This window comes from Misgurnus anguillicaudatus, chromosome 14 (genome assembly GCF_027580225.2).
Source record: "Misgurnus anguillicaudatus chromosome 14, ASM2758022v2, whole genome shotgun sequence".
NCBI lineage: Eukaryota > Metazoa > Chordata > Actinopteri > Cypriniformes > Cobitidae > Misgurnus > Misgurnus anguillicaudatus.
In genome coordinates, this window is record NC_073350.2 from 14,329,234 (window position 1) to 14,355,077 (window position 25,844).

Here is a 25,844-nt window from a genome sequence, read left to right on the forward strand (position 1 = left end):
ATCATAGTATTTATTTTATATTCTAGGAGAAACTGTAACATTAACAGTACTGTTGTTGTTTTGCTGGTAATCTAAAATGAACTTGAAGTAGATGGACTGGCAAGATTAGGCTGTTGAATACATGTTCAGTATTAAAGTAGGCTATACATTATTAAGGAACCATCTTGGAATGTAAAAAGAAGTATTCATAGTATTGATTAATTCTTTAAACAGTCTTGCGAAAAGTGGTTGAAACACCAGTTCTTAATTTTAGGAAGATACTGAAAATCATGTTTTTACATAGAGTTGCATAATTCAGCTTTCATGATGTTTAGTGGTTCAAGTAAATGGCGCTGAAGAAAATTTCATGGTAAAGTATTTGTGAAAGTATCAGAGATTTAAAACAATCAGTCAATACCTGCCACATCTGTTTATAGTCTATTCATGTAGAAACATATTTCTTCAATGGTTTGTGAATTGCTCAGATTAAATTTAAGTTATGTTTATTCATTTAAATTAGTACTTTTTGTTGCAGATGTATAAACAAATCAGCATGCAATGGCTCTTGGTGCCCTATATCACATGCTGTAAACTGGTGGCCATTTGCTTGTGGATTAGCCAAGGGTCTGAGTCAAAAGTGAATGCCAAGCTCAAAGTCTTATCTCTTCTTTATCTTTATGATGATGAAGTGGTCTGAGTGATGCTATCATGTTTACAGCTCAAAGGGGGTGATCTGGTACGTGTTTGCAACTGCCTTTTCCTGACTGACTGCAACCTATTCCTATGCAACTTATTCATGTTTTTATTGTAATCTGGAGGCATTGGTTTCATCAGCCCCCATCAAATTACTTTAAATGCAATGCATGTATACTTTAAGTCAGACTTGATGACTGCAGGACCTTCCAGTACTGATTTGAAGACTTGTACTTGTCGCTATTTGAAATAAAGACTACTCCTCAAGCAAATCCAAGTCTCATGGTTTTCACTGGAAAAGGTGAAAGTAAATACAATACAATACAAATTAAATTGAAGTGAAGTTTGTTATGAATTCTCATAAAGTATCGAACACTCACAGCTAAATAGAGATATATTTAGTCTGCCTCCTGTTGCTAACTCTAATAAAAACAGCTACTACATTTTTTGTGTGCTTTATTATGTATCAAAATAATTGAAGAGTTTCGTTGCAAAACGAGATAACCACCGTTTTTTTAATTGTTCAGAAATCTCGTTTTTTGGTTGTGCATTCCAATTAATTTCAATGCAACTGCTGTTGGTTTGTTTTGATTTAAACCTTCATAACATAAAAAACACAGCTAAGTACCACCATAAAACAAAATAATAACATGATAACATAATAATAAACATGTTTTGACAAAAATGTAAAAAAATGGATTTATCTCGTTTTGCAACGAAACTCTTCAATTGTACAATCAAAGCATCATGTAGTACCATTGCAAGCATAAAAGATTACAAATAACATTTAAAGTAAAAGAAATAACAGCTACTACAGTTGCTATAAGAGAATTGAAGAAGTTGCCATCACCAATATGGCGGCGCCGTTGACGTACGATCCAGCAGCCAACGCGCGGTCTAGTTATTACCTGTCTCTGTCACTATGGTATGAACACGCTGCAGAGTTGAAGTTATAAGTAAAATTTTAGTGGAAGGACAGGAGACTGACTGAATAAAATACAAACATAAATCTGGATTCCATAAACAGAAGGTCATGAGAACTGCTAGAAATTCAGCAATTTAAAGAACGGATACTTAACACAGGTTAGTGCACTGAATGGATGTTAATGTAACGTTCTGCTGTAAATCTAAATATTTTGCATCGCGAAGACGCAAATAAATGAATAAATTAATTAATGTTACAGTTTATGTCAAGTGTGTGTGTTTGAGTATGTGTTGTAGTATAAACGTTAGGGATAGTCCCAACATGTTAAATTTGTTTACAGACATTTTGTTGAGACTATTAATCTTCACAAACTATAAAGGCTACATTCACTGATAAAGTAATTAAGACTTAACTGTTATATAGGCTACCTCGAATGCACTAAATAGCTTTGGATAAATGTGTCTGCCAAATGCATAAATATCTAATAGTAATTTAATAATAGTAGTCATCTGTGCGAATATCACAAGGTGAAAAATCATAACATGACTTAATTTCTTATATGAAAAGTAACCACAGTATGCAGGTAATGTTTTATTTTTGTGTTCTTTAGTTTATTCCTAATCATTTATTTACATAATCATTTTGTAATCATTAGTTATGATTGTTTATTTGATTATTTACTATTATTATTATTATCAATATATGTTGTATATTTATTCATTCATTCATTATATATATCTATATTTTATATGTCTTATTAATTTAATTGTTGTTCAATCTCATATATGTGAAGTTTCACGAGCTGTCCTGTCTGTGTAAACAGGGATAGATAAGGGTAATGTTTATGGAAGCAGTTTTGGTATAACAGGGCATGTTGAATTTATGCTGGTGGTCGTATGTAAGTCTACGCAGTAGCTTCTGGGTAGCCTGACGTGCTCCTCGCCAAATTTTTAACAGCGTGTCAGTTCTATGCGGACCGGAAGCGCTGATATTGCTCCACTCAGGGGCGTCATGCACCAATATTTTTTAAGGGGGCACAGTGCACAGCTCACAGAAATTTGTGCATACACAGACATCAAACTAATTATATAGTTACATTTTCGAATATATTACGTTACCATTTTTGTATAGTCCTTGGCTTAGATTTATGAGTGTATTAGAATCATATTAAATCTTACTAGCTACTCAGAAAAACTGCCAAGGTGAAATAGTGGGTAGAATGTTATTTTGTTATCATACGACCTTTGGTTACTGCATCATCAAGCTGCATCATCTTTGTTTTTGGTAGAATGTAGTCAATCCTATTTTTCTAGACTTTTCTAGTAGAATGTGGGATGTTGTTACAATTGTGAAGGTCTGTGAGGTTCGACCTTCGGAATGAACCGAGAACCAGTGATTAAAACTTAAATAAAACCAGTCTGCAGAGAAGCTCAGATCGAGAGACAGTCTGAGTGAATCCTAAGGCATAAAAAGTAAGTTTGTTTCTGGTTGGTTGTCAGTTTTATATATTTTTATCCAGTGGCAGCAAGGGATAGGTAGGAAATTGTTAAAGGGGACATATTATGAGATTTTTTTTAAGATGTAAACTAAGTCTTAATCTAGGTCTGAGCAAAAGTGTGCCGTTTTGGGTGTGTCATTTTAAATGCAAATGAGCGGATGAAGTGCAAACACTGATCACAATGATGGTGGTTTGTTGTAATTGAAACTCAATTGTGCTGTGAATTATTTTCTCTCTCTCTGTGGTTGGATAGTGCAGATAAAGGGGGCGGTATTACCTTATTCTGACATCACAATAAGGGCCAAATTACAAGGACCTATTTTTTCACATGCTTGCAGAAAATGGTTTATCAAAACTAAGTTACTGGGTTGATCTTTTTCACATTTTCTAGGTACAAGCACTGGGGACACAATTATAGCACTTAAACATGGAAAAAGTCAGATTTTCATAATATGTCCCATTTAAATATTTAAATTGAATAGCGGATATATTTGAGGTGACTTTGGCTATATTGCGTGTTTGTCTCACGCAGCGCAGAGCCACGTCTCCACGGATTATCTCTTTTTGATGGAGTGTGTGTGTCAGTGGCACCCCAAGATTGTTTTCATGGGGGGGGGGCACAAAGGTGACAGTACAAATCTTAGGGTGCACAATAAAAAAATTTACTATGCCTGAATCTAATGGTCAACAGCTTTCCCATTGCTTATAATATTACTTGGAGTATAGTTATTCTTATTTATTACTAGTATATGATTTACTAGAGACAAATAAAAACTGCAAATAATTTAAAGATCAGATGGTGGAATAGTATTCATCTATCAAAGTTTAGTATTAATCTATCAACGTTTGTTTTGTGTAATTAAAATACATTATTTTATTATACTAATGAGTTATATCCAGTGTTATCCAGTTAACATAATTAGACGAGTGACATACTTACTTTAGTCCTTAACACGTTTCTAGTCTTCTATTAAGTTTTCTCGATGCAGGCACCATTCTACCTCTATGGTTGGTAGACTTAAGAGGGTGAGGACATACACACACACACACACACACACACACACACACACACACACACACACACACACACACACACACACACACACACACACACACACACACACAAACACACACATTGGTGTATGTGGTTTACAGGGACATCTCCATAGACGCAATGCATTTTATACCGTCCAAACTGTTATATTCCTCTAACCTACCCCAATCCCTAACCCCAAATGTCACAAAAACCTGTTGCCTGTCTTTAATCTATTCTAAACTATCATTTGGTATGTTTTTTTTAGCTTTTCCGTTTATGGGGACACTCTTTGTGTCCCCGTAAACCACCTTTATAGCATAATAAACATGTCATTATACACTATTCATGCCCTCTTAAACCACATAGACCTCCCCCCCCCCCACACACACACCTCTACAATGTCAAATGATCCTGCGTGCGCGTTCTTGAAGTTCTGAGTTTTTGCTTGAGCTGCATATTTTCAACTTGTGCGAAGACGCGTTTAAAGGTAAAAGCGCATGTTTTTCGCGGCAATTGCACCGCCCAATTCGCGTCATTTGCGAGGACGCGTCTGATTGCGTCTTTGCATTGTAAGCTACTCGCGCAATTATTCCATATTATTTCCTTCGCGTCTGTGTGTGTGTGTGTGTGTGTGTGTGTGTGTGTGTGTGTGTGTGTGTACCTGGTAATTATCACGTTGTGGGGACCAATTGTCCCCACAAAGATAGGAATACCAGTGTTTTTGTGAGCTTGTGAAAAAAGCTTATAAATCAAACAGAATGATGTATCTTGAAAATGTGAAGTAGTAGAATGGTTTCTGTGATGGTTGGGGTTAGGGAATGGGGTAGGTTAGGGGAATAGAATATACAGTTTGTACGGTATAAAATGCATTACGTCTATGGAATGTCCCCACAAAACATGAAAACCAGAATGTGTGTGTGTGTGTATGTGTGTGTGTGTGTGTGTGTGTGTGTGAGAGAGAGAAAGAAAGAAAGAGAGCGAGCGAGAGAGAGAGAGCAGGAAAAGTAAATGCAGCTGAGCGAATACACTGCGTGTTTTAAAGTAAAACAAATAAATAAAAACGAAAGGCAATATGTGGAGGCCGGTGTTGAATCTGTCTAACTAGAATTAGTCTAACTTAAAATATACTACTAACATGTATTTAATGTACATTTTCTGCTCTGCAACAATAATTTTTTTTTTCAAAAGTGCTATAGAAATATATTTAAATTAAAGTAATTCTTTGTTGTAAAGTGCATGATCTCCGCCTCTCTGCTGCCCTCTTGTTACTCTTAACTAGGATAAGAGACCTCTCCAGCTCTCTTAAATAATTTAGGAGCTGAGACCTAGTCTTAACACTTAGGAGGCTATATAAATCAAACTTATTCTTAAGTCTAGAAAAATAAGAGTAAAATGACGTCATTCTTAGAATTTTGACACATTTAAGACTAAAATTTTACTCTGAGCGGCTTTGTACATATGGGCCCTGGTGCGATTTTCACAGCCCACAACGTAGGCATTTTTGACTATACCGAATAATACGCAACTCAATCTGCTGTAATGGCTTTTCTGACTGTTTTTTTGCCTGTTAATTCCTCAGATAGCAAAATGCCGCAGCAACAGCAAAGAGCTTGTGAGCGTGCTCAGACGCTGATGACGTCTGCGACTGCGCTGACTGCAGCGCCTGCCGCCAGAATAAAGTAATGTAACACGATCAAAACACTATCAAAATGGTGAAAATCTCCGAAAAGTGACAAGGATGCAGCACAGAATTGATAATATTGTGCATATTAAACAGATTAAAAGTCAAGTAACAGATTCATGGACGCTTCTTTGATTTTGAGGTTGCATGCAAAATCCATTTGGCTCAAAAAACCAAGGGGGCACGTGCCCCTCAGTTTGAATGGACATGACGCCTCTAGCTCCACTAGAACCCCTCCCATAGTCGCTGTTTATTTACTTCTATCACTGCTGGTCATCTCAAAACAACAAGTTGCTGTTTCTTCTTCACTTGAGGGTAAAACTTGCTAAGCTGCTTCTTCATTGAGGTGCTAGTGTGGTAATGTGGCTTTCACATAGGCCGCGGTGTGCGTTGCGCTCGCCACTTTGTAATCAGCACAGCCAAGCGACTTGTGCTTTGATGGCCACACCAAAGTAAGCGGGGTTTTCAAAAAATTACTACAGTGTTTGGGTTAAATAGTCGATGAGGAAAACAGAGACTGATGTTGCCCGTCTCCATTTCGCGTAACTTTAAGCTGCCAACCTACAACAAGCTACTTGACTTAAGACACACCTGACATGCCGACTTGAATTGCTACGTGTTTCCATGACACGGCTTTCCTTCCGATGTCTCTGGAGGAGCATAAACTTGCTCCGGCAATTCCGAGTATAAGCTTTTCGTCCATTTTGCTTGTTTGGATGCCCCGTTTCTATTGGCCGCGAGGGTAATCGTCACAGAGCGCTGCGCAAAAGTTAAACTATTATGAACGCTAGTTACGAATGTAACCGTGGATCTATGAATATTGGAAGACCGCCAAAGGCGTAAAACAGAGTGGAAATATCATGCGCTCGCGCATTGGTTACAAGAACTTATTGATTGGTTGTCATCCCATGACCTCATGACATATATAAAAACCTATTACAGTGTCATGAACTTTCTCAATGGTCATTCTCGCCAGTCCGAGTGACCAAAGACTCTATTCATAGAACCACGGTTACCGCCAGAGGCGTAAAACAGAGTGGAAGACTGATACCACCAAGTCACGAGGAATGTAATAAAGACATTAGACAGAATTAACTCAACATCTTTATTAACAAAGTGCAAAAACAAAATCACATCACACTGAAGTAGGCAGTATGGCAGAAGAGACAGGTGGTAGTGAGACCACATTCAGCCTGTAAAATCTCAAAAAAGTGCAAGTCGACGACCAAGTTGCCGCCGAACAAATGTCAGCAATAGAGATCCCCTTCAACGCAGCCCAAGAGGTTGTGTAACCCCTTTAATTTTTATCCCAAACAAACACTTTGTAAGCACTACTTTAGAAATGTGTACTGCCCCTTTAAGTGTGAGCTTGCGCAGAGAGTGCGTGCACGCTGGAAGGCAGAGTGTATGTGTAAACAGCAGGGAGAGAACGCATGCAATGTGAGTAATGCTGACTTGTTCGATTAAAATGAGCTTGTATATTGCAAATTTAAGTTGAATAGCTGGTTTATTGTTTTACATGCTTGCTGTGAAGTTGAATTGAAAAACTGTGGAAGAGTGCTGAAGTCGAAAAGCACTTGTTGCTTTCTGTGATTGTTTACTGAGACATTCTGGTGAGTGTATTTTATGTACATGATTATTTTTTCGTCATATCGTGTTATTATTTGAGCAAAACCAGTCAGAATGTATAAATGTCAACAAAAATGTGCTTAAATTGTTAATGTGAAGAGTTAAATATGCTAAGATGAGCCATGTAGCATCACGATGCTAGTTTTGCTAATCGTGTGAAGCCTCGTGCAATGCTCATGTTGTTGTTGTTAATTTCACATGTAGAATGTACTTGCTAAAGTATAAAATGAAACTGTGCTAATTTAAATGATGTAAAAGTGTGTTAGCAGTGTCCAAACTGTTAAAAGATAAGGTTTTGTTTTATAAACTTTATCAAAGAAGGAAAAAGGGGAAAAAACATTATAGTTAAAGACATGTAATCTCTCTTTTTAGGGATGGTTTAAGTGTTATAATGTGTTGATTTAATCAATTTACAATGTATGTTGTGCAGACTGGTTTTTGGTTCCTGGACAAATTGTTGGAGGATGTGATTGACCCCTGAATCATCTGAGTGGATTCTTCTGGATATCTCTTTGTCATTTTGCCTTGTGTTTCAACTCTTCCGCTCTTGTTCTTCTGTTCTTGAGAACCTGGAGTGTTATTTCTGGGAAGCGGTAGGACTGAGACATTATTTCATACACATTGCCCGGGACTGAGACATTTTTTTCCTTACATATTCCCCTGTATCCAAAGGAGAAGGAAAAACTGAACATTTAAATATTGGGGATATGCTTTTTGAAATACTTGGGTTATAATTGTACTGTTTATATTTGTTTCAATCTAATTGTCAATTTATTTTCATTACTTGAGTGTTTTTTGAAGTGCCAGAAGGAAAAAAAAGGGGAAACCATTCACCTATATTGCCACAATATATATATATATTCCTGGCTAATTGTTCTTCGTGTGTGCCATTGATTTTTTTTATATATATTTCCATTTATGGTGTTTTCACATGTTCTTTGAGAATCAGAGTACTTGATTTGAATGACACGTGCCCTAAAAGCTCCTTGAACGAACTTAGAGGAACAGACATTTAGATTTAGATAAGCCCTGAGACAGGGGTTACATAATAAGTGGCGAGCCAGCCGACCAGGAGCTTGGGTTAATTTCTTTAATTTCTTTTGAAGTCTTAATTATATCAGCAAATATATTTTTTTAAAGATTTTCATTCAATATTCTAAAAGTGGGTTTTACACTTTAAACTTATTCTGAGTTAATTAGATATCCTAAGAAAAAGAATGGATCTTTGTAACCGATATAGGGTGCATGGGCAAAGTTGCTTGTATGTCACAGGGGTAGACAAAAACTGCACAAATGAAGATATAACAAGTTTTTTTGAAGTAAATGGGGAGATTGCAAAAATAATTAGGGTGCCTGATGAGCCAGATCAGCCCACAGGCAGAGTTCTTGTTCAATACTCATCTGAACGCTCAGTTCTAAGGATCAACCCTGATAGTCTCGGTGAACTGCCAAATCCTAAAGACCCCTCCATGACGTGGTGTGTTAGAACAGTCCGTGACTTATGTCAAGAAAGTTTGGGCAGAGAACTTGCATTGAGATACATGGAGGAGCTGAATGCTATTGCCGGCAGTGGCCGAGTGGGGTTCATGCTCGCTCTTCAGAATGAGCTCCAGAGCCTCCAGCTTGAATCAAATGACATGCAAGATGCTGAAGCAAACCCCCATACTACGGTTCGTAGCCCTGGACATGACAATTCTGAAATAGCCAATGTAGAGTCTGCCTCGGCCGAGTCAATCAGATCTCAGACAATGACTTCAAATGTTTCCCCATTGTACGTTCCAACTAAACAAATACATGTTGATGAAAGTATGATTAACCCACCTCATGTACAGAAGGTAGTTGTGGAGCATGTAATCCGTAACGAAACGGCTCACTCACCCTTGAGACATACCCGTATCCGCACGTTCTCCGGCAGGACCCCCAAGCCAAATGGGGAAGTTGACTATGAGACGTGGCGTGCCCAAGTTGATCTCTTACTTTCTGACCCCTTCTTCTCAGACCCTCAGAAAGCGAGAATGATTTTAGAGAGCCTGCTTAGCCCAGCAGCTGACATTGTCAAGCCCTTAGGTGTAAATTCTTCACCTAGCTCTTACCTCAACCAGATTGAATCTGCTTTTGGCATCGTAGAAGATGGAGAGGAGCTCTTTGCCACCTTCCTGAATTCAAATCAAAATGCGGGGGAAAAGCCTTCGGTTTACCTGCAAAGACTGAACACTCTTCTTACCCGTGCAATATCTAGAGGGGGAGCCAGTGCTGCAGACTCCCGTAAACATCTGCTTCGCCAGTTCTGTCGAGGGTGCTGGGATCAGCCCATGATCGTAGGACTTCAGCTTGAACATTGTAAAGACAATCCACCATTTTTTCCTGAACTTTTGCTCTCTGTGAGGACTGAGGAAGATAAAAGGGCAGCTAAGCTAGACCGAATGAAAAAACATCTTGGCAGCACAAAAGCAGCTGCGCATGCTCACTCTGTGTATGGCATACCTGTTAATGTAGAACTCCCACCTGAGTCAACAAATAAATCACAAGATGAAACTCAAAAGCTCAAAGGAGAAATAGCTGCACTGAAAAAACAAGTTGCGTACTTATCAAAGCAAGCTGAAACAAAACGGAGTGAAATAAAATCTGTGAAAGACTCTAACGAAAGTACAGTTACTGGTGAATGCCTGGTGGCCAGCTCCAGAGAGACATCTAACTCTATGGCCATGCCAAAACCCTGGTTCTGTTTCAAGTGCGGTGGGGATGGACACATTGCAATTCACTGCAGTGAAGAACCCAACCCTGAGCTTGTTCGTAAAAAGAATTCACAGCTGAGAGAAAGACGAGAGAAGTACAGGAAATTACATGAAACATCACAGTCTTTAAACTTGTAGCAGCCCCTGCTACGGGACATTCAGGAGCTGCCGGCACTCATACTCGTCCCACAATGATGTTACACGATACAGCCAATTATGCTGGAGAAACCCAAGCAAACAGGATTAAAGATGAACTTTTGCCAAAAAACCTTATTGGCCAACGTTGTGTTGCTTCTGTTCTTGTTGAAGGCATTCAGTGTGACTCTCTCTTAGATACTGGGTCTCAAGTTACAACTGTTTCCGAGACATTTTATCTGACATACCTTTCTTCTCTTCCCATCCAGCCTATTCATTCTTTGTTCGAGGTTGAAGGTGCTGGTGGACAGAATGTTCCATACCTTGGCTACATCCAAGTTGTCATAACTTTCCCCTGTACTGTCACAGGTATAGAGGAGGAGCTCTCATCCCTTGTACTCGTTGTTCCAGACTGTCACTTCAACAGTAAAGTCCCCCTGTTGATTGGAACAAATGTTCTTGACCGCTTGTATCAACAGGGCATAGAGAGAAAAGGGGCCAAGTTCTTACAAAACCCTGGTGCCAACCGTGATTATGCTTTGCTTTTTCAGCAGGTTGCTCAGAATTATGAAAGTGAGAGGAAATCTTTTCAAGTGAGAGCGTTAGGGAAAGGCCCCATCACTATCCCTGCCAAACAAGAGGCATGTATCCCTGGTCAAGTGAGGATCAAAGACCTTACAAAAGATCTATTTGTTTTAGAGCAACCTGAGTCTTTTCCCTTGCCGGGTGGTCTTATTCTCGAATGTGCTGTGGTCAGTGTCCCATACTGGGCGCGTTCCAAAATCCCTGTCATCTTAAAGAACATAACTGATCATGACATTACTCTTCATCCCAAGCGTGTGATCGCTGAGATGTCAGCTGCTCATGTTCTACCTTTGAAGACTGAGCTTTTGTCTTGTTCTGCTCAGGTGCCATGTGGAAAGCTTGTGTTTGATCTTGATGATTCGCCGATTCCAGAGGAATGGAAAAAACGTGTCTCTGATAAACTCAATTCCATGTCAGAGGTCTTTGCAGTTGACGACTTGTCATACGGCCATGCTACTGCAGTAAAGCACCACATTAGATTACAGGATGAGACACCTTTTAAGGAACGACCTAGGCCAATTCATCCAAATGACAGAGAAGCTGTTAAGCAACACCTCAGGGAGCTCTTAGATGCTGGGATAATCAGAGAGTCTGAGAGCCCTTTCGCATCACCAATTGTAGTGGTTCGCAAAAAGAATGGACAAATCAGACTTTGTATTGATTATAGAAAGCTCAACATGCGCACCATAAAAGATGCATATGCACTCCCTAACATAGAGGAGACGTTCTCTGCACTCAGTGGAGCTAGATGGTTCTCTGTCATGGATCTTAAATCAGGATATTATCAAGTCGAAGTAGCCGAAGAAGATAAACATAAAACAGCTTTCGTTTGTCCTCTAGGATTCTTTGAATTTAACCGTTTGCCTCAGGGTGTCACAAATGCACCTAGCACCTTCCAGAGGCTTATGGAGAAGTGTGTAGGAGATTTGCATTTGAATGAAGTACTCGTGTTTCTGGATGACCTCATTGTATTTTCTAAAACACTTGAAGAACATGAAGCCCGGCTCATAAAAGTGTTGACTCGTCTGAAAGAATGCGGTTTGAAGTTGTCTCCTGACAAATGTCACTTCTTCAAGTCCTCTGTCAAGTATCTGGGACATGTTGTAGATTCTGACGGAGTTCACACTGATCCAGAGAAGATCTCCGCTTTAAGAGATTGGCCTCGTCCTTCAACTAGGCGAGAGCTAAAATGTTTTCTAGGCTTTGCTGGGTACTACCGGCGGTTTGTCAAGGAATACTCAAAAATAGCAAAGCCACTAAATTGTTTGACTGCCGGGTATAGTCCTCCAAGAAAAAGAGGAAAAGTTTACAAGAGAGAGAGAACAGACACTCCTGTTAATCCCAATGCCTTCATCGGTGATCAGTGGACAGTTGAGTGTGAAAATGCGTTTAAGACCCTGATTGAGAAATTGACATCCGCCCCAATCCTTGCATTTGCAAACCCAGAACTCCCTTACATCTTGCATACGGATGCCTGCAGAGACGGACTCGGAGCGGCTCTCTATCAAGAGCAGGAGGGCAAGCTTCGTGTGATAGCATATGCCAGTAGGGGACTTTCAAAGAGTGAAAGGAACTATCCGACCCATAAGTTGGAATATTTGGCCTTGAAATGGGCTGTCTGTGAGAAGTTTAGTGATTATCTTTATGGCACTGAGTTCACGGTTCTCACAGACAATAACCCACTGACATATGTGCTGACTTCAGCAAAACTGGACGCAGCAGGACACCGTTGGCTTGCAGCATTATCCACCTACAGATTCAATATAAAGTACAGAGCTGGATCCACTAATAAAGATGCTGACGGATTGTCTCGAAGGCCGCAGAATCCACCAGAGGAGGATTATGAGTTCCTGGAAGAGGAAAAGGCAATTGGAGACTTAAAACAGCGCCTATGTGAAAAAACTGAGGTGATCTGCCCTGAATTAATCTCTGCAGTGTGTGAACGTCATCTGCTTGTCCCTTTGAACAATGTTTCAGGGGTGTCGGAGCTTGTCGTTGCAGAATCCTTGGCTTTGAATGCGTCATCTGTCCCTGAAAGCTTCACCACTCCAGGTTACGAGACTATTCCTGGACTGACCCGTGATGAGTGGTACCAAGCTCAAAGAGAAGATTCAGCTTTGGGAACGGTAATTTCTTTTGTGGAACAAGGTCAGAGACCTAATTTCCGACACACCAAGCTTGAACCTCCTGAGGTTAACCTGCTCTTGCGGGAATGGAGCCGACTTGAACTACGTGATGGAGTGTTATACCGGAAGTGGACAACCAATGGGACTGTGTTTCACCAGCTGGTTCTGCCTCAGAAGTGCAGAGAGAAAGCACTGAGCGGCATTCATGATGAGGTGGGCCATCTTGGTTACGAGCGTGCCCTTGACCTAGCTCGTACTAGATTCTTTTGGCCGAAGATGGCAAAGGATATTGAAAATAGATGTTACACCTGTGAGAGATGTTTCAGGAGGAAAGCAAGCCCTCAGAAAGCTGCTCCTATGCAATCTATACAGACCTCTTATCCCCTTGAGTTAGTTTGTATAGATTATTTGTCTCTTGAGCCTGACAACCGTGACACCAGAAATATATTGGTTATGACCGACCACTTTACCAAGTTCGCTGTGGCGGTACCGACAAAGGACCAAAAAGCAAAGACCATCGCAAAAGCATTCTGGGAAAATTTCATTGTGCATTACGGGTTCCCAAGTCGCCTCCTTAGCGACCAAGGGAAGGACTTTGAATCGCACACTATTCGAGAGCTGTGTGCCCTTATTGGAGCTGACAAAGTCAGGACTACGCCTTATCATCCACGCGGAAACCCGGTGGAGAGGTTCAATAGAACTCTGCTCAGTATGCTTGGAACCCTTGATGAAAAGGACAAATATCACTGGAGAGACTTTGTAAAACCCCTTGTACATGCGTACAATTGTACACGGAATGACACCACCGGTTATTCCCCATATGAATTAATGTTTGGGCGGCAAGCAAAGTTACCAATTGATCTTGTTTTTGGCATCAGCCCTTCAAGTGAAACACACAAAACACACTCTGAGTATGTGCAGAAGCTACGAGAGCATCTTCAAGAGAGCTATGATTTGGCTGTTGCAAACTCTCGCAAAATGAACGCAAAGAATAAAGCAAGGTTTGATTTAAAAGTCAGAGCAGCTGAACTGATGTCTGGTGACCGGGTCCTCGTGAGAAATTTGAGTGTGAGGGGGAAACACAAGCTTGCAGACCGATGGGAAAGAACTGTGCATACTGTGGTCAAGAGAATTTCGAATAGCCCTGTATACATAGTGAAGCCAGAAAAGGGTGATGGTCCGCATCGTACCCTTCACAGGGATCTTTTGTTGCCTTGTGGTTTTTTGCCTGTGAGCTCAGAAGAACAAGGTTCTGAAAAAAGTCAGACAGCTAACAGGAAGTGTGGGGTGCGAACAAGAATTAATACTGAAATGCAGGAGGGTGAAGATTATGAGGTGCTGTCCAGTGATGAGGAAGAAGGTTACTTCCAAATACCCATTCCTGAAGTGTTTACCAGAGATCCCTTTGTTACACAAGTGAAGGGTGGGCCACTTACCTCTCATGCTAATTCAGAGAAAACTCCCGGGTTATTGAACCCTCATGCAGCTGAGTTCTCTCCACATGTTTCGACTATCCCAATGACAGAGTCTGTCCAGCTTATGACTGAACCTACACATGAAGAATCTGAGGGTGGTACTGAGAGTACGCCAGTCAATTTGGTTTCAGAGCCTGTTGAGAATGCCCCAGATTATATAGCCATTGAGATCCCAGAGGAGATGGTATCAGATGCAGGGGCAGAACCTCACGAATTATTCCACGGTTCAGTTGACACTGAAACCATTCCCCTCAGACGTTCAGGGCGGGAAAGACGCCCACCAAAGACATTAGAATATGAGGAAATGGGAAAGCCCATATTGCTTGCACTTACTGCTTTTTTTGATTCCCTGGGAAGCATTCTCTCAGCTAGTCTTCCTGTCAATACGCATGCAGAGACTCATGCGGTTTAGAGGGGGAGAGTGTAACCCCTTTAATTTTTATCCCAAACGAACACTTTGTAAGCACTACTTTAGAAATGTGTACTGCCCCTTTAAGTGTGAGCTTGCGCAGAGAGTGCGTGCACGCTGGAAGGCAGAGTGTATGTGTAAACAGCAGGGAGAGAACGCATGCAATGTGAGTAATGCTGACTTGTTCGATTAAAATGAGCTTGTATATTGCAAATTTAAGTTGAATAGCTGGTTTATTGTTTTACATGCTTGCTGTGAAGTTGAATTGAAAAACTGTGGAAGAGTGCTGAAGTCGAAAAGCACTTGTTGCTTTCTGTGATTGTTTACTGAGACATTCTGGTGAGTGTATTTTATGTACATGATTATTTTTTCGTCATATCGTGTTATTATTTGAGCAAAACCAGTCAGAATGTATAAATGTCAACAAAAATGTGCTTAAATTGTTAATGTGAAGAGTTAAATATGCTAAGATGAGCCATGTAGCATCACGATGCTAGTTTTGCTAATCGTGTGAAGCCTCGTGCAATGCTCATGTTGTTGTTGTTAATTTCACATGTAGAATGTACTTGCTAAAGTATAAAATGAAACTGTGCTAATTTAAATGATGTAAAAGTGTGTTAGCAGTGTCCAAACTGTTAAAGGTTGTTAAAAGATAAGGTTTTGTTTTATAAACTTTATCAAAGAAGGAAAAAGGGGAAAAAACATTATAGTTAAAGACATGTAATCTCTCTTTTTAGGGATGGTTTAAGTGTTATAATGTGTTGATTTAATCAATTTACAATGTATGTTGTGCAGACTGGTTTTTGGTTCCTGGACAAATTGTTGGAGGATGTGATTGACCCCTGAATCATCTGAGTGGATTCTTCTGGATATCTCTTTGTCATTTTGCCTTGTGTTTCAACTCTTCCGCTCTTGTTCTTCTGTTCTTGAGAACCTGGAGTGTTATTTCTGGGAAGCGGTAGGACTGAGACATTATTTCATACACATTGCCCGGGACTGAGACATTTTTTTCCTTACATATTCCCCTGTATCCAAAGGAGAAGGAAAAACTGAACATTTAAATATTGGGGATATGCTTTTTGAAATACTTGGGTTATAATTGTACTGTTTATATTTGTTTCAATCTAATTGTCAATTTATTTTCATTACTTGAGTGTTTTTTGAAGTGCCAGAAGAAAAAAAAAGGGGAAACCATTCACCTATATTGCCACAATATATATATATATTCCTGGCTAATTGTTCTTCGTGTGTGCCATTGATTTTTTTTATATATATTTCCATTCATGGTGTTTTCACATGTTCTTTGAGAATCAGAGTACTTGACTTGATTGACACGTGCCCTAAAAGCTCCTTGAACGAACTTAGAGGAACAGACATTTAGATTTAGATAAGCCCTGAGACAGGGGTTACAGTTGCAACACTGCGCGTCGAATGACACCTCACAGAATTCGGAGCAGGCCTGCCTGTTGCACTCTAAGCACCACTAATGGCCTCTGTGACACAGTGGGACAGTCTTTGTCTCGACAGGGCTGCGCCTTTCCGACACGCACCAAAACGAACAAACAGCTGATCCGTTGTGCGCTACGAAGCGGTCACTTTAACATAGCGCCGCAAAGAACGTACAGGGTAGGGGTGTCACGATTCTCCAAATCCTCGATTCGATTACATTTTCGATTCTGATGTCACGATTCGATTCGATTCTCGATTTTTAAATGATTTTTTTTAAAGACAAAAAATTATATGCCTTTATTATTATTATTATTATTATTATAGTTTCACATTAACATGCACATTGCTTGCTTTTCCTCGCCTGGGGGTTTGTGGGCTTTACTTTACGCAGGAGAGCTTGTAGAGAGAGGATTCCTTCTTGCACGCAGATGGACTTAATGCGTGCGTCTTGGACTAGCATCTAAAATAAAACCGGTGCGTCATAAGCAGCTGCGCTTCTCTCTGTCTCACGTGCACGCACCCTCGCATCTGTCCAAAGTCTAAACATAAACTAAAGTAATAATCCTTACGTATTTGTTCAGTTTTATGCGTTTCATGCAAGCTGAGGCAAACTATACCTTTTGTTTAAAATATAACCCGCTGCATCTTGGCGGCACTCTCGTGCACCTGCAGAGAGCCGCGCTCTGTCTGAAGGCAGATCAGTAGGTAGTAATCCTGTTTATGATATGCATTTCAAGGAGTTGTAGCAATACATCCCTCATGTTTAAAATATAAATCGCGTTCCGCTGGATTGATGTTTTTAAAGGCACCTCTAAGAGGTTTATTTTCCCCCGCTTGGCAAGCCGACCTGACGTGACATGGGGGCGTGACATCATCGACAATCCCATTTTTTTAATTCAAAGTTTGAGGTTGTGAGTGACTTAATTGTGACACCCTTAGTACCGGCGTGGATAAACGTCCGCAGGTTGAAACGCCACCAGAGACAATGGTTGGTTGACGAATTGAGCAGCCAACACTTTAGGCAGGAAGACAGGGTTAGGCCACAGAGTGACTAGGTTAAAGTCAGGGCCCCATCTCAAACAATGAGCACTCACAGAAAGGGCATGGGGTTCACTGACCCTTGTGGCGGAAGTGATGGCCAACAGGAAAGAGGTCTTAACCGAAAGCCACTTAAGCTCGGCATGCTCTAAAGGTTTAAAAGGCGGCAACACAGATCATCCAAAACAATATTCAAGTCCCAAGGGGTAAAGTCTATCCGATGAGAAAAGCCACCATCAAAGCGTGCGCGCCAAAGGAGACACCATCCACTAGAGTACGATAAGCTGAAAGCGCAGCAACATTAACCCTTAGCGTAGCTGGGGAACGTCCATCATCCAAAAGCTTTTGTAGGAACTCGAGTATGGCAGAGACAGGACGAATTGCAGAACGAGTTTGTGAATTTTGTTTGTTTATATGTAAAGTAAGCATTTTTGTATTTATTTTGCAGTTTCACAAAAAGAATGTAACAGAGATTGAGAAGGATAACTTGATTGCACTCAACAAAGTCAAGTAAAGAGAAAATTTACTTAACCATCTGAGTCATCATTGAACCCTCATCAGCTCTTTACAATGTTTGGCTATCTGTATATGCATGCTCAATACACGCATGCAGAGGACAGAATAGTGTCAGGTGTGGAAATGTCCGCCAGCATGCGGGGTAACACAGTCAGGCCAAAACGACAAAGCTGATTGAAAAGCAGCTGATACTATCTCCGTAAAATCTTAGAGTGCGGCAGACGCACATCCTTTACTCCAGGTCCTGAGCGGCACAACATGTTGGTCGGACCTGTAGACACCACTGGGACATCCAGCTCCAGTTTCCCCAGCGCACTCTGTAAAGTGTCACGCAGTGAGAGTGCTGCGGAGGACGCCTCACTTCCCGTCCCTGTCTCGGTGCCACTGGCCGAGGGTAGCGGAGAAGACTGGGTAGGAGGCAACATAGCGTCGGACATAGGGTGACTAAAAGACTCACTGAAGAGCGAATCCGTGGCTGCCACCGATACGGCGTTGCACCCATTAACATCCGTTGACAGAAAATGTGAGCGATCGGGAGCGTCAGCTCGAGCGGTACGTTCCATCACCTCCTTTTAAAATTCATTAACCGCTGATGCAGCCGATCCGGCCAACAGTGACTGTAGCTACTGCACCGTAGCAGTCAGCTCATCCATGCGTTTCACCAGCATAGATGACGACTTTTTCTTTAGTTTCGGTTGTTCGGCGTCACCGTGTACTCGTCAGGGCACCAGTGACACGGTTTCCCGATGCAGGCAAACAAACATTAGACAGACGTTGTTGGTGCAGCTCAACCGGCATAATACTGCATTCCTGGCAGGGGTTAGACAGTGCGTCCTGTAAATGTTATTTACCCAGGCACGACAGGCAGCGATCATGTCCATCCAGCATGTCCATCGTGGTGAGGCACTGCGAGCAAAATGCAAACTCCATAGCAAACGTTTCCCAAAGCGATGACTGCGCTCGCGCTTTGCTCGGCGGAACAAAAAAACACCCTCGTGCGGCGCAAGCCATTGAAGTGAATAGGTTTCATAGTGCAGCGCACACCCCGTCCTGTGTGAAAACCGCATAACACTCGTGGATACTGCCTACCAGAGGTCTGCATGTGTGTTTGCACGTTGACGCAAACAGTGACGCAAAAGTATAAAAAAAAACTGACGTGTAACCTACGCCGTATGAACTAAGCACAACAATAACAAACCCTTAAGTCAAAGGTGTGAACCCATTTCTTTGATAATGAAATGGTCTGAGTGAGACACTGGGTGAGTTGGTAATGTTGATGGGATTAAAGGGTTTGTGAAACTGAAAGATTGGGAATGGCAGGATTACTTCTCTTCAATGCTTTGTTTAAAGTTGAGTGCTTCGTTTTCCATTTAGGGGACTGCCCCCTAAAATGTGTATAAATGCAGTGTAGGGCTACTGTAAGTCAAACTTGGTTACTGCAGATCCCAGGCCCTATGCTCTGATTTGAAGATCGTTTTCTGCAATAAAGACTACTGCTCAAGGAACTCCAAGCCTCCTGGTATTCGTTAAAAAAGGTTTGCAACAGTAGCTTATGTTTTCATATTTTTTTGCATATTTACTTGTGACTATTCAAACGTATCGTGATCGTACTCGTGATCAGAAATGCAGACATGGTTTTATGTTTTAATATCCTTACTTTAGCAATCTGTTACGTTCTACTAAAGCCTCGCTGGTAAAGTTGATCGATCAGCTTGGTCATCTGCACTCTCTAGATCAGATTCGGGCTCGTATTGATAAAGTAGAAAAGACGATATTAAATGTTGGAAGCTGATCTTTCAAATATAAGCAGTGATGGGAAAAACAGTGTTATAATAATTGGCGTAATCATCTGCATTATTTTTTCAGTAATGATTAATCAAAGAAATTACGGTTTCCCCCGTTTTAACGCCTTTATCGTTACTGACATTTAAATGCTGCGCGTTACTAAAACTGATCTCACTGTAGTGATTTTAACCCACGTATGCTCGCTCTCTCAGCTAAACACTGTTTTTCTCTTGTGTGTGTGTATGTGTGTGTGTGAGAAACATAACTGATGATAATTGGTGTATGTGTGTGTTAGAGGGGGTGGGAGAACCACATTGCTGATGATGATTGGCTTAAAGACACACTATGCAGTTATTTTACCTTAATATAACAGCTTCAAAGTTATTTCGGCGGTTAACAAAGTCATAGTAAGGCGAATAATCCTCCTGTTGAAGCTCGGGGAGGACGCCGCTACCAAAACCAGCAATGCAAGCTTGAGAGAACCGCCCCTGACAAATCTCGCGAGAATCACGACTTGCTTTACGGCAACGACGTCACACACGGCTTGTTCGACTTTGTGTGGCGCTGCAAGAACCGACCGCCGAATGACGTCAAAGTACCGCGAGAATGATCCGAGATGGCACTTTGACGTCATCTGGCTGTTGGTTCTTGCAGCGCTGCATGAAGTCGATCAAGCCCATAACAACAACTGCACGTGCAAATTTGAGACGTGAAGCTAAACAATTTAAAAGTTAAGAAAGCGCGTTCGGAAGTGAGTAGGAAAAGGAAAAGAGAACCTGACCTGGTCAGGTTTTTACTCGTTGGCGTGAGCTAAAAGACAGCACTGGAGGGATGCTGATCTGGCAATCTTGTTGATGGACTAGTAAGTAAATCTCTCATTTGTAAACTTGTTTGCGGCCTTTGTTGTATGTTGTTGCGCTTGCTTGTAGTATGTCATGCGATTATCATGACAACAGTTGTCAATATCTCACATAATTATCAGGACATAAATAAGCCTAGAGGTTGTAAATAGTGTAAACATGCACAATTCGCAAACTATTATGATAAATAGCAATAATCATGTATAGTGACATTATAACGAACAATGTTATGAGATGCAACGTACACAATTAACTTTGTCATGGCATTTTGTAATGTTTACTTGTGATTTAACTGCAATCATGTAAAAACATTATAAGCTAGCAAACGCGGTACTTTATTATTATTATGCACTCTACACTTGGAATAAACTTCTTATTATCCTATTACCATCATCTGTAGTTTAGTAGACTATCCAGTAGCCTAATATATGTATGAAATTGTGAAACATTACCTGGTCATTATCTTTGGAGTACTAGAGTGGGAAATTACGACAGTTGCAAGTATTCTCCAGCGACTCTAGGGGTCGCTGTTTGACAAAAACGCCGAATTGCATAGATTGGCTTTAATTTCCATCGTTAGCCAACCAGAGGCAGAGTTCACAAACAGACACGCACACTCGCACAGTCCAAGTCTGAGCGAGCAGTGTAAAAAAGTCTGAGCAACTTTGTCACTTTGTCGCTAGATTTAGCAACTTTCTATCACTTTAGCGACTTTATTGGACAAATCTAGCTATCTTTTCTGGCGTGGTTGAGAATTTTGTAGACTGACATGAAAATACGTGTTGTTTTCACTTCTCAACGAGCAGTGGTGCTGCTGCTGTGCCCTATCTCAAAGCACTGACATGCAGCGCGGTCATCGCGCATCAATCACTTCAAAAACACCAGCGACAGGGTGATGGCACGTACAACAAGCTCAAAGTAAGCGGTCGCAAACACAAAGTATAAAGCATTACTTTTCCATTGTTGAGGTGAAAGGCAAGAATGTTTGTGTAATGTGCAACTTATGCCTATGAAGGCGGTATGTTGCGAACTCCACTGTCGCGGCTGACTTTTTGGTTCCGCTCAACGAAACTCAAGACTTCCTCAGGCGGCGCGCGGTGTTGTGGAAAATAATGCTTCTGTTGGTTTGTTGATGTGAAAATTTCTGAGTTTTTATTGTTAACATCACCGGAAGAAGCATATGTACCTTTTTTGTTTTCAGTCACAACCTTTCATGGTTAACTACTGGCCGTGCGAGCTCGCCAAAGTGTCTGTTGTTTGTAAAATTGTGTTTGTTTTTGCTGAAGTTGGGTAAAGACATTCTTGAAATTGTTAAGACATTTAGTTTAATTGCTAAACTACAAGTGAACGAAAATGTAATAAAAACGGCCACGGGAGTTTTACCTCCACCAAAATCTGCTTGAATGGACAAAGAATGTGAAGCGGCCGTATAGCCATGTAGTAGATGTCTGTATATATAGACTGAATAAAGAGTGTTATTTGGTGTAATTAGTGGTTTGTTTGTTTTTTATATATCTGACTTTTCAGAAGTAGAGTATGTAGAGGATATGGCAAACAGTCTATCCTGAAAGGTTCAGGTCAATATATAAAAAATGTAAACAGTTACAGCAAAAAAATTACTAATTTTCATGATTCGGTCACACATTTTCTTGAATTTTAATGAAAAAAACGTGGGACAAAATAAAGTGATGATTTTCGAGTTTCAAATGGCCAGTATTTTGTTATTCTTGAACTCATAAACATGATCTCATTTAAAAGTTTTTTTCAAGCTCTTTCTGTCTGAATAACTAGTTTTTGCATTTAACCATTTAGAAAAATTTAGCAACATACGTAGATGAAGATAAAGTCTCCACGTCTGTGGCAAGTAATTCTGATCTAATAAACCACCTCACATCGTCACATGCTGCAAAATTAGTGATTTCTCTTTAGTATCCATTTTAGTCATTTAACATATTTAATTTTGTAAGGGGCATTCAAGTTATTTGAAATATTAGAATTTTTTAAAGCAACACTGTGTAGTTTCCATGTAAAAATGACTTACAGCCCACTCATGTGGTTGAAAAGCACAACAGTGCCTGGTATCAGACACTCTTCTGCAGGCAGGGGGAGGGGTGGGGCTGTGTGCTCTACCCTCCACCGCCACTTTCAGAGTGTGCTTGTAGCAGCTAGGAGGTTGCTCAGGTTGCAGCAACAGTACAATTCGTCCAGTTAAAAGTTGTTCTATCACTGAAATAATTTTAGATATATTATTTAAAGGTAACAAAACTACATAGTCTTGCTTTAAGTAACGCGGTAATTACTTTTCCTGGTAATTAATTACTTTTATAATAATGTAACGCAGTTACTAACTCAGTTACTATTTGTGAGAAGTAATTAGTAACTTACTTTTTTAAAGTAACGTTACCAACACTGAATATAAGTAAGGAATGGCACATTTCCGGCACATGTTTAAGGCATTCACAACGCACTGGGTAGTTGGCCAATCGAAGCACACCACACTTTCTTAGAACAATGAGCTTTGTTGAAACAGACACGTTTCAGAAAGGGTCTTCTTAGCAACATAAAAGGGGCTCTTCAAAGTAAACTCTCTTTAAATCACTCTTCAATTTTATTATGATTTTGTTTATTGAGTTTATTGTCTTAACATGATTATGACAGAAAAGCTTTATTAAAAGTTAAATATCAAAAATCTATACATCTTTTGTCTTCTCTCATTGCTGTAGGAACTGGAAGAAACATCATCAGTGTCAGTGTCAGGAACATCATTCCATAATGGCAGAAATATCTTCTGGTGGTTGGCAGAAAAAAAATACTTCATGTCCAAAAAGAAAGCAAAGAACAGAAGACAGCAAATCTTTTACTTGCCCTCACTGTGAAAAGGGATTTAAAAGAAAAGGAACCCTTGTGAATCACATGAGAATTCACACTGGAGAGCGACCATACCCATGTCCTCAGTGTGGAAAGAGTTTCACAAAGAAAACAAATGTTACAGATCACATGAGAGTTCACACTGGAGAGCGTCCATACCCATGTCCTCACTGTGAAAAAAGTTTCAAACTAAAAAGTCATCTTAAGAATCACATACATATTCACACTGGAGATATTCAATACCCATGTCCTCAGTGTGGAAAGAGTTGTACAAGTCCAGTGCAACTTAGAATTCACATGAGAGTTCACACTGGAGAGTGCCCGTACCCATGTCCTCATTGTGAAAAAAGTTTCAAACTAAAAAGTCAACTTAAGAAACACATAAATATTCACACTGGAGATATTCAATACCCCCATGTCCTCAGTGTGGAAAGAGTTGGAGAAGTCCCGTGCAAGTTACAATTCACATGAGAGTTCACACTGGGGAGCGCCCGTACACATGTACTCAGTGTGGAAAGAGTTTCAAACACAAAAGTAATCTTAAGACGCACATGAGAATTCACACTGGAGAACGCCCATACACATGTCCTCAGTGTGAAAAGAGTTTCACAAAGAAAACCATTCTTACAGATCACATGAGAATTCACTCTGGAGAGCGCCCCTACTCATGTCCTCAATGTGAAAAGAGTTTTACTATAAAAAAAATTCTTCGTATCCACATGAAAGTTCACACTGGAGAGCGCTCATATGCATGTCTTCAGTGTGGAAAGAGTTTCACTCAAAAAAACGGCCTTGATGCCCACATGAGAATTCACACTTGAGAGCGGCCATTCCCATGTCTTCAGTGTGGAAAGAGATTCGGACAGAAAGGAAGTCTTACAGGTCACATGAGAATTCACACTGGAGAGCGCCCTTACAAATGTATTCAGTGTAGAAGGAGTTTCAGTCTTAAAAAAACCCTTACAGAGCACATAAGAGTTCACACTGGAGAGCGCCCATACCCATGTCCTTATTGTGAAAGGAGTTTTCCTAAAAAAGGTACCCTTGATGCCCACGTGAGAGTTCACACTGGAGAGCGCACGTACCCATGTCCTCAGTGTGGAAAATTTTTTACACAAAAAAGGTATCTTAAGAATCACATGAGAATTCACACTAGAGAGCGTCCATATCCATGTCCTCAGTGTGAAAAGAGTTTCATAGTAAAAGCAAATCTTACACAACACATGAGAATTCACACTGGAGAGCGCCCGTACTCATGTCCTCAGTGTGAAAAGAGTTTCAGACAGAGTGGACATCTTAAAGGTCACATGAGTGTTCACAATGGAAAACACCAATACATGTGTCTTCAGTGTGGAAAGAGTTTTAAACAGGAAAGATTCCTTGTGAATCACATAAAAAGTAACAATGGAGGGTGCACATCCACATGTCTTTAATGTGGAAAGGTCTGTACTAGTGGTTTTTATTATTTATGAACTTATAATTGTTAAATGCAAAATCCCGTTCTTCTGCTCTTGTGGAAGATTTCTGTTCTTTTTTGTCTTTTCAGCAGTAAAATGTCCAAGGACTAGAACATTATACAAACTCCTATCAGATAAGATAAAGGGGACTTAGTGAATGAGATAAGTAACAAATCATGAACAAGTTAGAAAACCCAGTAAATTGTAGAGTTCACTGAGAACAAAATAATTTCTTCTATTTGACTAGATGTGCTTTAACTGATATGTTTCTTATTCATTGATAAATTGAAGGTTATTTTCTAAGTGACACCGGAACTAAGATAATGATCTTTGGTTCATGGGCGGAGATGGGATGACTATAAATTTTCTGTATCTTGCTATAAATATGTGTACAACTTTGTAAATGGGGCTCTCATTTTTACTTCTGCATACAGAGGGTGAGAGACTATTCTATAGAAAATAATAAAACAGTCAAAGAAAATTCTGTTAACAGTGTGTCTGTGTTTGATCATTCACTCTTTAATAGTATTATTGAATGCGACTAAAATTCCACGACAATAGTTCATCCAAAAATGAATATAAAAATGTACATATTTTTTTGCATGGGAAAAAAGTGTCCTTTTAAGGAAGATACTGAAAATCATGTTTTTACATAGAGTTGCATAATTCAGCTTTCATGATGTTTAGTGGTTCAAGTAAATGGCGCTGAAGAAAATTTCATGGTAAAGTATTTGTGAAAGGATCAGAGATTTAAAAAAATCAGTCAATACCTGCCACATCTGTCTATAGTTTATTCATGTAGAAACATATTTCTTCAAAGGTTAGTGAATTGCTCAGATTAAATTTAAGTTATGTTTATTCTTTTAATTTAGTACTTTTTGCAATGCATGTATACTTTAAGTCAGACTTGATGACTGCAGGACCTTCCAGTACTGATTTGAAGACTTGTGCTTGTCGCTATTTGA

At 40.2% G+C, this 25,844-nt stretch overlaps 1 protein-coding gene and 1 pseudogene across 1 annotated transcript in view; both read left to right on the forward strand.

Annotated features, from left to right (window-relative positions):
- The first annotated feature begins 1,614 nt into the window (after window positions 1–1,614).
- On the forward strand, window positions 1,615–25,690 carry LOC129427594 (uncharacterized; annotated as a pseudogene).
- The window catches only part of LOC129427595 (uncharacterized), a 47,805-nt gene continuing 23,579 nt past the window's right edge, over window positions 1,619–25,844 (forward strand). Inside the window, exon 1 of the mRNA XM_073875933.1 lies at window positions 1,619–1,755. The gene's annotated coding sequence lies outside the window, so the exon portion shown is untranslated. The remainder of the gene's footprint in view (window positions 1,756–25,844) is intronic.